Source organism: Phocoena phocoena, chromosome X, assembly GCF_963924675.1.
Source record: "Phocoena phocoena chromosome X, mPhoPho1.1, whole genome shotgun sequence".
NCBI lineage: Eukaryota > Metazoa > Chordata > Mammalia > Artiodactyla > Phocoenidae > Phocoena > Phocoena phocoena.
In genome coordinates, this window is record NC_089240.1 from 79056306 (window position 1) to 79070572 (window position 14267).

General features: G+C 36.4%; 1 pseudogene; it reads right to left on the reverse strand.

Annotated features, from left to right (window-relative positions):
• Nucleotides 1–1436: 1436 nt before the first annotated feature.
• LOC136142177 (vigilin-like) lies at nt 1437–10366 on the reverse strand (annotated as a pseudogene).
• Nucleotides 10367–14267: the final 3901 nt, after the last annotated feature.

Here is a 14267-nt window from a genome sequence, read left to right on the forward strand (position 1 = left end):
CTCCCTTGACAAACCCTCATATCCCATATAAGGGTGTTTTTCAGATTAATTCATCTAACTATAGCTTCATCAGACCCAGAGAGCATTTGGATGTAGAAAGTTTACTGGAAAATCATCTTAGAATGAACACCTGTTGGGGAATGAACAAAGCAGAATTGGGCAGAAAGTTTAATGTTGATGCAGTCCCAACAATGGAGACATCTGAGCTCACAGAGGGCGCTACACTTAAGATGGCCAAGCAGAGTTGTCCTAAAATGAGGAAAAAAGGGCTGGGTTGACTACTCATTGGATTGATGCTACCCCTGGGAAGGAGACATGCCTTGGGCAAGGTGGCTCACCTCAGATGAGGAAAATGCTGGTGGTGAGTAGATGTAAACACTAGACATCAGCTGTTTACAGCAGCATCTGAATGAGTAGTAAGTGCTTCTATCCTACAGGGAGGATCTTATTGGTGACCCACAGAATTCACTAAAATAACACTGTTACCATCACCCTAAGGTTTTACCAGACTTAATAGATCACTGGAAAATAGATGAAAATACAGTCTCTGCTTGGGTTTGACATTTTTCCCCAAGGAAGCCTTTTGTAAAGTATGTCCGGGGAATGAACAAAAAAATCATGGAAATCTTAATTTACCAAATTGCAATTAGAAACATCATCTGAAAAACCAAAGCAATTCTAAGTAACCTGATAATATTTTTTACATGCCTTGGCCTTTCATATCCCTTCTAACATCACTGCTATGTTAATTTTGATATGCAATCACTTCAACACCACAGCGAGCACCTAATCATGATATCCAAAGTTTATTTTTCTTTCTATTCTATAAGCCACATTAAATGAACATTTTGGTTGTTGGCAAAGAATCTGTTTGCACTCTACAAAAGAGAAGATCAGGAGTAAGGCAAATAAGAATACATGAAAAAAGGGTAAAAATAGCATAATCAGTGCTATTTTTTACCACTAATCAGTGCTAAAAACTAAAACAATCAGTTTTAGCTTTTGTGAAGTCAAACTTTATGCCTTGGGACGATGACACAGATGTAATCTCCTTGCCACATTATTGAGTTCTCATAATGAAAGTTAAATGAACAATGACATGCTAAGCAGATCATGAAATTCAGGAAGCATGTGGTATTTGTTTAATATTTTAATGAAATACTCTTAAAACTTTAAAACAATGGAAAGTTTGTCCCATAAATGAAATTTCAAAGGCAGGTCCTGAGTGGAAATTAGATACTACATTGGTAATTACTGGACTCACACAGAATTGAGCACTTCACTTTCACTATAACGTATTTTGGAGGATTTTAGGAGAGATGTATTGGAGTCAAAGTATAAGAAATGTACAAATGATCCAGAAGCTGGGTCTCTTTAGAGATAATTTTTGACATCTTTCAGTAAGCTTGCTGGAAAAAATTTCTGGGTTTTGGTCATTATTTGCATCTCCAAGGGTGAGTCTTAGGGTCCACTTGAGGATCCAAGCTTGGAAAATATTCAGAGCTGTTCATGTCAGGGATCTTTTGAATGGTGTTTGCAGTACAGGGAACATCTTTTTCTGCAAAACTCTTAGATGGAATATAGACTAAATCACACAGAGTGACCTTCTTCATATGCTCTTTCTGTAACTCATGCTTTGGAACAACAGCTAGAAAATATTCCTCAAGACTGAGGATGTGATTAATTGCTTTTGTGACTTTATTAGGGAGTCCAGTCACAGTGACGATGTTTGCATCTTGGACTCCTCTAGGAGGGAAAGAGATGTCAACCTGAAATTGATACATGATTTTATGAATGGTTTTTCCACGGGATCCAATAATGTGGCCATGAACACGATAGTTTAGTGAAATTTGCTTAGTAACTGTTTTTTCAAACTTTTGCACCATTTCCATTATTGTATCCCGAGTGGCTATGGTGTTATTTTTATATCCAATGTTTGTGATTTCGTCTTGTATCTCATTGCTCCCTTTACTTGGAAAATGTATAGTAACTTTATGCTCTAAACCAATTTGAGCAATAACTAAGCCCTTACGACCAATGATCTTGGGGTACTATTTGGGGTCTACTGTGAACTTGAGTCTGAAATTTCTTAATGATCGATCATCTATTTCAGTTTGTAAAGCCTTGACTTGTTCTTGTAATCTAGCCTTGGCTTGCTCTACATTTTCAGTAAGGCCAGTGATGGAAATGATATCAGACTCTAATTCAAGTGCTGATACCTGTATATTAACTTCAAACTCATCCATTATCTTGTGTATCCTACTTCCTTTCTGACCAATGATGTAGATCAAAGGGCGCATCTACTTCAGCAGTGACAGGAATTAAAGCCTTAAGGGCTTCCATGGCTGCTTCACACTTTTCCTTTTGGCCTGAGATAAATATGGTGTCACATTTTGTTGGGGAAATAGAAGCAGCTCCTGTAGTGCTCTTTTCCCTTTCCTTATTTTCTAGAACATCTGGCTGTTTATTGGTAAGTGAAATCTCCTCTCTCTCTGGGAATTTGATTTGAACGCTATAATCTCTAGTGACTTGTCTGATCCGAGAACACATTGGTCCCATGAAAAACTGAGGGAGCTTCTGGGGAATAACACATTCTGTTGCTACTTCATTGTCCAAATCCCTATTAATCTCTTGAATATGTTTATTGACTGCTTCTACACAAGGCTTTGCTCCTTTGATTGTGACTTTGTTACTCTGTTTTCCTGAACATGAAAAGTTAATAATCACATCACCATACTCCGCAGTCATCTCCTGTAATACCTGGCCCCTTTGCATAAAAAAGTGCTGGTGATACATGGGATTTATCAGTATGTTGTCCTCTACCACATTATCTAAATTTGTAATTAAACCCTCTAGTTTCTTTTGTGCATCTTTGACAGACTTCTCTGTCCCTATAATAGTTAACAAGTCTTGATCCTTGTCCTCAGGGATAGGGAAAATGATACATGCTCTAGTCTCTTCACAGACTTTGGGAACATTGCCTCCATTTTTACTCATGAGGAATTTATGATACTCTGGCTTGACATGGAGGACCACAGAATAACTCTTGGTTTGCTCTTCTACTAGTTGCAGCAGATTTTTCTTGGCCACCTCCACATTTTGGTCAGGTCCCCTAATAATGACTCTTTGAAGTCCTGAGTTGTTTTTTGGAAAGTGGATATGGATACTTCCACATTCTCCCGTGACTGCACCAATCAAACCGTCTTTAGAGTCAATAAAGGATTTGTGTAGATTGGAAGGAATAGAAATTTCTAGTTCTGAAATATTGGCTATATCTTTCTGAATTGAAAGAATCAAATCACGAGCCACTTCACAGTTTGCTGGCTTTCCACTGATTACAATATTTTCTGAGTCGCTATTTGCTAATGAAAGATTAATTTTGGTGTTGCTTGCTGCACAGATTTCTTTGATGTTTGCATCTCCTTTTCCAATGATATTTTTGTGAAGCCTTTTGAAGATGAGAATAGTTATGGAATAGGTACTTTCTACAATGTCTGTCACCACATTCTCCAAATATTATGTGCATTTTTCTAATTCATTTCTTGGTCCTCTAATTTGGACAATGTCACTTTTTTTTGTGCTGGGTCAGGAAAAGTAATTAGAACCTCTGGAAACTTCTTACGGATGTCATGTATCCATTCACCTTTCTGCCCAATGATTGTGTGGTGAAATCTTTGCTCAATGATTAAGTCCTTGTGCTCATTTTCTAAATGAGAAGCAAGTTCAAGAAGTTCTTTCTTGGCCTGTTGGGCACCCTGAGATTCCCTCTCAATGCTGATCTAGTTATTCTTTGCATTTTCAGGTGAGATTAGCACAGAAACTTTATTCCTTTCTTTAATCCCATTTATGATAACACCTTTCTTCCTTGTCAGGAGTTTGTGAAACTTATAGTCAACATTAGTCTCTGCATAATCCATCCTGTTAATTAGATCTTTTACTATGACCTCAATTTGTTCTTTAGCATAATTAACATCTTCTGTCAGCCCTTCTATTGTAATTTTATCTTCTCCAGTAAAATTTATGTGAACTTTTGGCATGTTCTAAGTAATTGTAGATATATTATAACCTTTCTTACCATCTGTGAAGCCAGGAAGGTACAGAGATAGAGGAAAGAGTGTAAACTTTGGTATTTGAGTAGGCTTCAGTAAATGTCTTCCTTAAACTTTCAGGCTTACATTGATATGTCACAGAATCTGACATGCTCTGTGAGGGTGAGATCTCTATTGAAACTCCAGTTCTTTCCAGGATCTCCTGGATGGAATTATTTTGGGGACCTATGCACAGTTGTGCTGCAACTTCCTCTCCACATCTATGGATGTGGTTTTCTCTGTAGTATTGTCAAAAATCTTCTTTACACAAGCCTGATCCTGATCTAGTTGTTGCTTTTTTCCAGGAAAGCTTATTTGTATCTGATTGGCACTAGATGGTGAGATGTGGATGTGGTCCTCCATTTCCTGTAGATTCTGTCAAAAGTTTTATTGGATGGTCCAGCAATGAAAGGATGAAATGCTTTTCCCACATCTAACCTTTCTTCAGCACACTTGTCTTGTTCAGTAGACATAAGTAAGACTTCATGTGGAGCCTTTTTCATGATCTCTTTGGTGCCAATAGTATTGATCCAGGTGCTGTGGTTAACTGGGCATAAGGTCTGAATGTTGGTTGCAGCTTTTTGTTCTAGGTCTTGCAGTTTTTCACCAGTCTTGCCTAGCAAGACTAGCAAAGCAAAGATGTTCTTTGGGAATGGAAACTGTAGTTAAAACTTGTTTCTTAAAACATGGAAAAAACTCCTTCTGAGCTTTCGTGACAGATTCTGGCTTACCAGAGACTGTAATGTAGAGGCATTGGTTTTTGACAAAAGTTATTTCTAGGTTGGCACCAGTTCTTTGCATGAAGTCTAGATAGAATTTTGCTTGTGTACCTTCCTCAAACAGATTCACATAGTGTTTCTCCTCCAGAGGCACATAAAACCTTGAGTGATGACTGATGTCATGATAAGTTGACTATTATTGTTTGAGGATGCAGCAGGCTCCTGAGCATTTTCCAACCAACTTGTTTTCTCTAGAAGTTCAGTGAATTTATCTTTGGAGGTTGGAGTGTCAAGATCCTCTTCTGAATTTGAAGCAGTAACATCATTATCTTTTTGAATGTATCTACTTAGGTGCTGTTAAATTTTCTTTGTAATTCATAGTTGATATTTAATTATTTAGAGGTGTTGCAGCTACATGGTCAGTAGCCAGAAAATTCATCCTGTATCTGCCTTTTTGCATATTACTGTGTGGGAAAAATAAATATTTTAAAGACATAATTCCTTTCCAAATTAATCTATAAACTCAAATCAATAAAAATTGAAATCCTAATATTTATAGAACTCATAAAAATGTCCAAGGTTCATCTATTCTACTGTTATGAGAGTACCAAGATAAGGTTCAAATTATAGGGACTGTGAGGAAACAGCCACCATTTTGTTAAAGAAGAGAATTATATCTTTTGATTATTCTTATCAGAGTCATCTCAAACCTCATTTTGCCTTACCCAGTGCCATCATTTTTTGATCTTTGGCACTATTGACTGCAAATTATTTTTGGAAAAATCTAATTCTCTAGTCTTCAATAATACCATATTTACAGGGTTTCCTTATTTTCTTAATAGCTTTTTGAAGAATAATTTATATACTATAAAATTCACATAGTCTATGCATACAATTTAATGATTTTTAGTTAATTTACAGTGCTGTACAGCCATCACAACAACCCAGGCTAAGAACATTTCCATCACCCGATGCTCTTTTGGACTCCTTTCTTTGTCTATATTTTTCCATATGTGATGTAATTTACACTCATAACATTGAATATCATTGACAGACTGATGATCCTCAAATCTACTACTCCAACTCTGAAATGCAATGTGTATATGCATAAACCTTCTTCATATCATCACTTGAATGTCTAATAGTCCTTTCAAATGTAAAATATCAAGTGAACTCTTGATTTTGTCCCCAGATTTTCTCTTCTTGGAATATTCTGAAACTCAGAAAATGTCCCCAGGGTTTTCTCCTATTTCTCAGGCCAAGTACTTGGCATCATCTTTGACTTCTCACTTTCTCTCACATAACACATGTAAAGTAAGAACATCCCTGTTAATCTAAGTCTGACCTATTCTCATCATTTCCATTCTACATTCTTAGTTTAAGCCAGCATGTCAATACTGTAAAAAGAATTGAATTGCTATACCACTCCTACTCTTGGCTTCTTATGACCTATTTTCTACAAAACATTCAAATAAGAGGTGATGTCAGCATCATTGTGGTATAAAACATTCTTCCTTTTTGTCTCCCTTTTTAAACAATGAATTAAATATCCATCCATGGACAAAAACACCTTTGTGGAAGTTGTGGGATCCAGCACAGTATACCAAGGGATATGGAAGGAGTCTCACCCACCTGTGCATCTGGTAGGAGGTAGACAGATATCGGTATGGGCTGCAGAACTAGAAGAGCCAGAAAACCTGCCTCAACCCCTCTCACCACAGTCAAAAACAAACAAACAAACAAACAAACCATGGAGAGTGCTGACCTGGTCAGATACCCACAGACGAGAGAGATTTTGCAAAAGTCCAGGCTTCCTGGGGTGGAAATTCCAACATGTCACTGGAGCAAAAAACAAAAAAAAATCCTGTTTGGTCACAGTGGAGATGGTATCAGGAATTTTCCCAGTGTCACCCTCCCCCAAGGCAACACTGCACAGGGCTGAAATATCTGGCAACTTTAACCTCTTCTGTGAGAAGAAAGGAGAGCACACATTGCTCAGCTATCCCACTAGTGCAGGATGCTGCCTGAGAAACACATTTCTTTCCAGCAGAACTCAGAGTACTAAGGCAGAAGCTCCATGGTTGGGAGGAGGAAGAAGATTGGGAAAAAGTCAATGAATATCAAAGTGCATTAAATTGGCATAGTTCCTGCTGACTGTGCTCAGGACTTTAACAGGAGGTCCACCCAGGAGACTCTGGGAGTACCTGTCCTGAAGATCTCCTCAACAGGTTTGCAGGCATCCCTAATACTACAAATGCTAAACTCACACCTCTTCCCACTCTGGCCACATGCTCCCAAGTGCAATGGTGAAAGCAAGTCTGGTAAAAAGTGCTATCAGAAAAACAGACCAGGATTGTGGGCAAGGGAGAAACCACAAACTTGAGCTATAACACCACCTTCTGGGAAATAAGAGAGGTTTCTCAGGAACAAGAAAATAAAGGACACATATCATCACCGAAAGATAACAATAAATCTCCAAAAACTGATCTCAATGGCACATTTTTGCAATTTAGCTTATAAAGAATTCAAAATAGCTGTTTTGAAGAAACCCAGTGAGCTACAAGAAAACTAAGAAATACAATTCAATGAAATCAGGAAAAAAAATACATAAACAAAATATTTACTGAAGACATAGAAAATGTAATAAGAACCAAACAGAAATTGTGGAGCTGAAGAATTCAATGAATTAAATGAGAAATGTAATAGAGAGTATCTGTATCAGAGTAAAGCAAATGGAAGAAAGAATTGAAAGAATGGAAGTGAGCTAAAGGACAGGAATTTTGAAACAACCCAGTCAAAGTTGAGCAACAACCAAAATGAATGGGGAAAGAACAACATTAAAAGCCTAAGTGATTTATGTGATTCCATCAAGAGACAATAATTAGAATAATCAGGATCCCAAAAGGAGAAGAGAGGGAGAAAGGGGCAGAAACTTTATTTAAAGAAATAATAGCTGAGAACTTCCCAAACCCAGAGTGAGACTTGAAAGTCCAAGTTGACAAAGTCAATAGATAATTCTATTATCTCAGTGCAATAGTACGTTCTCCAAGACACATTAGACAAAACTGTGAAAAATCAAAGATAGAGAATCCTAAAAGGAGCCAAGTGGGGGGAAATTGTAACTGTTTAAAAAGAAACCTCCATTAGGCAATCAGCAGATTTCTCAGCAGAAACCCTACAGGCCAGGGAAGAGTGTAATAACATATTTAAAGTGTTGAATGGAAAATTTGAAAACCAAGAATATTCTATCTAGTAAAATTATCCTTCAGATCTGAAGGAAAAATGAAGACTTTTCTTGCCAAAAATCTGACAGCATTTATTACTACAAGACCTGCCTTTGAAGAAATGTTAAAAGGATTTCTATAAGCTTAAACGAAATGACACTACTCAGTGACATGAAAACACTTGAAAGTATATAAAACATTGGTAAAGTTAAATATACAGTCACACTTAGAAAACTGCAACTTTTAATAGGATTGTGTGTTAACCACTTAACTATAATATAAAAGTTAAAGGAGAAGACTATTAAAAATAATTATAGCTACTATAATTTGTTAACAAATATACAATATAAAAGGAGATAAATTGTGACATCAAAAATAAAAGACAGGGAGTAAAAGAACGAAGTTTGTGTAAGTGATCAAGATTAAGTTGCTATCACCTTGAAATTGACTGTTTTCTCTATGAAATATTTTATGTAAGCCTCATGGTAACTACAAAGCAAAATCTTAGAGTAAATGAACAAATGATAAAGAAAAGGGAAACAGAGCATACTAATATGAAAATCACCATTTTACAGAGGTGGGCAGAAACAGAAGGAAAAAGAAACAATGGATACAAAACATCCAGAAAGCAATTGATGGCATTGGTAAGTCCTTACATATCAATAATTTCTCTTAGTGTAAATGGGTATAATTTAACAATCAAAAGCCACAGAATGGCTGGCTGGATTTATTTTTTAAAGCAAGAGCACATTGTATGCTGCTTACCAGGTACTCACTTTGACTCTAAAGATGCTATGTGAGACAAGTCAGACAGAGAAAGACAAATACTATATGGTCTCACTTATATGTGGAAACTTAAGCTGAACTTGTAAAAACAGAGTACAATACTTGTTACCAGAGGCTGGGGGTGGAGGAATTGGGGATCTGTTGTTTAAGGGTACAAACTTGGAACTACTAGATAAATAAACCCTGGAGTCTAATGCACAGCATAGTGATATAGGCAATACTGTATTATAAACTCCATAGTTCCTAAGAGACTATATCTTACTTGTTCTCAGCACAAAAAAATGATAATTACATGACATGTTAGAGGTGTTAACTAACATCACTGTGGTAATTATATTGCAATATACAAATGTATCAAATCAACATGTTTATCACCCAAATGATACATAATGTTATATATCAATTATATCTCAATAAAAATGTTTAAAAAATGATAAATAACAGTCAAAAAGTTGATAAAGCATGAATAAACTCATACTCTTGTCCTTAATACTGTTGGGTGGGTTCCCACTGCAATTAGAATAAAATAAAACTATTAAGTAAAACTATACGAAATTACCAATTCTTGATTATTTTTATCTGTGAAAAGACATTTTATCTAATTCTTTTTGACCTTTTAAATCCTTTAGGACACAATCCCTTTCAACCTCAATTGTCTCATCTACCAGTCATGTTTCTATTATGTTACTGGTACATTGGTCCATCTGTTGTTTGGCCATGTCTTGTGCAATTATTCTTCAAAGCCTTACCATTTGCTAGTTCATCCATTTGCAAATCTCCTATTTCCAAGTCTCCTGTACTTTCCTCCTCTTATCATTCACTTCAAATGTCATCTTAACTCAAATATCTCTTAAAAGATGACTTCTCTGCCTGACCTAACTAAATAAACTCTTCACTCTATCACTTTGCTCTTTTCCTTACTATTTTATTTACTTCAGTGACACAGTTAGGGTCTATCGCTATGCTTCCTAATACACACACACACACACACACACACACACACACACATTAGGATGTAAGTTTCTTGATTTCAAGAATTTGTTTGTTCATTGCTGTATTTTCATTGCCTAGTAGGGTGTGGCACGCTCCAAGAACTAAAAATTATGTTTTATGGCTAATAATTCAAATGACAAGCAGAAAAAATAAAATACAGCAAAAGCATATTCTATTGAACATAAAAAGGCACTGAAAAATCAATACAGGAGTGCCTTCAAGATGACAGAGGAGTAAGACATGGAGATCACTTCCTCCCATGTGAGGAGAGGAGATTCAGAGCACCACCAAAACGAGCTTCAGAGACAGGCACGAGTCATGGTTATCAACCCGAACACCAGAGACAGGCGTGAAATGCTAACACTGCTGCTGCAGCCACGAAGAATCCTGTGTGCAAGCGCAGATCACTATCCACACTTACCCTCCTGAGAGCCTGTGCAGCCTGCCACTGCCAGCATGCTGCGATCCAGGGACAACTTCTCCGGGAGAACACACAGCACACCTCAGGCTGTTGCAACATCATAGGAGCATCTGCCACCACAGGCTCGCCCAGCATTCCGTACCTCTCCATCCCCTCAAAGCTGAACCCTAGGAGCTGTGTGAACAAAGAAGAGAAAGGGAAATTTCTCCATGAAGCCTCAGGAGCAGTGGATTAAATCCCCACAATCAGCTTGATGTACCCTGCATCTGTGGAACACCTGAATAGACAACAAATCATGCCAAAACTGAGTCTGTGCACTTTGGGAACCACTGTAGAATTTGGGTTTGCTGTATGCAACTGACTAGTTTCTGATTTTTATGTTTATCTTAGTATAGTTTTTAGCACATGTTATCATTGGCGGATTTGTTTAGTGGTTTGGTGGCTCTCTTTTTATTACATTTATTTTTTAATTGAATAATATTTTTAAAATTTTTTATTTTAATAACTATTTTATTTATTTTCTTTCTTTCTGTTCTTTCTCCCTTTTCTACTGAGCCATGTGGCTGACAGGGTCTTGGTGCTCTGGCCAGGTGTCAGGCCCGAGTCTCTAAGGTGGGAGAGCTGAGTTCAGGGCATTGGTCCACCAGAGACCTCCCAGCCCTTCATAATATCAATTGATGAGAACTCTTCCAGAGATCTCCATCTCAATGCTAAGACCCAGTTCCACTCAACAGCCAGCAAGCTACAGTGCTGGACACCCTATGCCAAACAACTAGCAAGACAGGAACACAACACCACCCATTAGCAGAGAGGCTGCCTAGAATCACAATAAGGTCACAGACACCTGAAAACACACCAATGAATGCGGTCCTGCCCACCAGAAAGAAAAGATCCAGCCTCATCCACTAGAACACAGGCACCAGCCCCCTCTACCAGGAAGCCTACACAACCCACTGAACCAATCTAACCTACTGGAGGCAGACACCATAAACAACAGGAACTACGAACCTGCAGCCTGCAAAAAGAAGACCCCAAGCACAGTAAGTTAAGCAAAACGAGTAGACAGAGAAATAAACAGCAGATGAAGGAGCAAGGTAAAAACCCAACAGACAAAACAAATGAAGAGGAAATAAGCAGTCTACCTGAAAAAGAATTCAGAGTAATGAGAGTAAAGATGATCCAAAATCTTGGAAATAGAATGGAGAAAATACAAGAAATGTTTAACAAGGACCTAGAAGAAATAAAGAGCAAACAAACAATGATGAAATTAAACATTAAATAAACAAATGATAAATGGAATTAAAAATTCTCTAGAAGGAATCAATAGCAGAATAACTGAGGCAGAAGAATGGATAAGTGACCTGGAAGATAAAATAGTGGAAATAACTACTGCAGAGCAGAATAAAGAAAAAAGAATGAAAAGAATTGAGGACAGTCTCAGAGACTTCTAGGACAACATTAAATGAACCAACATTCGAATTATAGGGGTCCCAGAAGAAGAAGAGAAAAAGAAAGGGACTGGGAAAATATCTAAAGAGATTACAGTTGAAAACTTCCCTAATATGGGTAAGGAAATAGTCAATCAAGTCAACAGAACAGAACTGTTCTGTTATGTAAATATTGATAATAAATGACTGGGGTTCATACCTTTTTTTAATAAGTCTCTTACATTTCATTATATATGTTCATAAAAAGTGAGGAAATAGTCAATCAATTTATCCCCATACAGGATAAAACCAAGGAGAAACACGCCAAGATACATATTACTCGAACTATCAAAAATTAAATACAAAGAAAAAATATTAAAAGCAGCAAGGGAAAAACAACAAATAACATACAAGGGAATGCCCATAAGGTTAGCAGCTGATCTTTCAGCAGAAACTCTGCAAGGCAGAAGGGAGTGGCAGGGCATATTTAAAGTGATGAAAGGGAAAAACCTACAACCAAGATTACTCTAGCCAGCAAGCATCTCAATCAGATTTGATGGAGAAATTAAAACCTTTACAGACAAGCAAAAGCTAAGAGAATTCAACACCACCAAACCAGTGGTGGTTTGAATGGATAAAGAATATGTAGCCCATATATACAATGGAATATTACTCAGCCATAAAAAGAAATATATTTGAGCTATTTGTAGTAAGGTGGATGGACCTAGAGTCTGTCATACAGAGTGAAGTAAGTCAGAAAGAGATAAATAACATATGCTAATACATATATATATAGAATCTAAAAAAAAAAAAAAAGGTTATGAAGAACCTAGGGGCAGGACAGGAATGAAAATGCAGACGTAGAGAATGCAGTTGAGGACACAGGGAGGGGGAAGGGTAAGGTGGGATGAAGTGAGAGAATGGCATGGACTTATATATACTACCCAATGTAAAATAGATAGCTGGTGGGAAGCAGCCACATAGCACAGGGAGATCAGTTCGGTGCTTTGTGACAACCTAGAGGGCTGGGATAGGGAGGGTGGGAGGGAGATGCAAGAGGAAGGGTATATGAGGATATATGAGGATATATGAGGGAAGGGTATATGAGGATATATGTATACATATAGCTGATCCACTTTTTTAGCCCAAACTAACACACCATTTTAAAGCAACTATACTCCAATAAAGATGTTAAAAAAAAAATAGAGGGATTGGATTTCTCAGACAGAAGTGAATCATATTTACGAGTGCTGGTGAAATTAGATGAGTGGTTGAAAATATAAAAAATCTCAATAGAGGCAAATACACACTACTGTATATATAATAGATATCTAATAAGGACCTACTGTAGACAACAGGGAACTCTTCTCAATACTCTGTAATGACCTATATGGGAAAAGAATCTAAACAAGTGGATATATATATATATATATATATATATATATATATATATATAACCAATTCACTTTGCTGTACAGGAGAAACTAACAGAACATTGTAAATCAACTATACTCCAATAAAAATTTTACAAAAAGAAAAACTGAAATTATGACCTCATGTTATGCTTTATCCCGGCATCTTGGACAATAAATAAAGAATGATATAGATAAAAAAAGAAATCAATACAACAATACAGCAGGAAAATAAGTGCCTTATGTAAACAAAAGAGAAAATGTGAATGACCAAGAGAAAAATCAATTCAGTTTCTCTAATATTTATGAAAACACAAATAAACTATCCATAATATTACCATTTTCATAATATTAGCAAATATTAAAAAGTTTAACCACAGTAAGTTTGGACTAGGACAATTCTTACTCTCAATTAGTGTATTTATTTTGCTGCTGACCTGTACCAAACAATTCTTGGAACTGTACTGGTCAATGAACCACACTTTAATTAGCGCTGGACTAGGATGTGGGGGATGGGCATGCTACTAATGCAAATGTCAATTGTTAGAAGCAGCTTTTGGAGCATTTGTCAATATATATCATTGATAAATTGTACACACCCTTTACTCCAGAGTCAAATTTCTAAGAGAAACACATGCCTATACCTATCAGGGAACATTTTTCAGGATCCTCATAACAGAACTGTCCCATTAATAAACAATTTAAGACCAAAACCATAACCATAAATTAAAAAGATGCTTACATATTTGTGATATATTAATCCATTCAGTGGAATATTGAATATGTGATTAGATAAAAGAAATTAACATGTACTCATATATATAGACATCAATAACAAAAATAAGTTAAATATGTTTAATAATTTTATGGCATCATACTGTCTCTATATTTAAAATCACATCTAAATCTTTAATGATGCTATATATTGTGAATATTAGGTATGTGTATTTTGCATGTGCATAGTAAAGTCTTTAGAATATATGTATAAGGATACGTTTAACTAATGGATTTAGGCTCAGGGATAGGATTCAATGGTACTACACTTTTAATATATCAAATTGTGCTTTAATCAATTGAAGTTTCTGTCTATATCAATACTTTATTAGGAGATTTTGCACTCAGAACTTATGAAGCAGATGTAAATATTGATAATAAATGACTGCGGTTCATACCTTTTTTTAATAAGTCTCTTACATT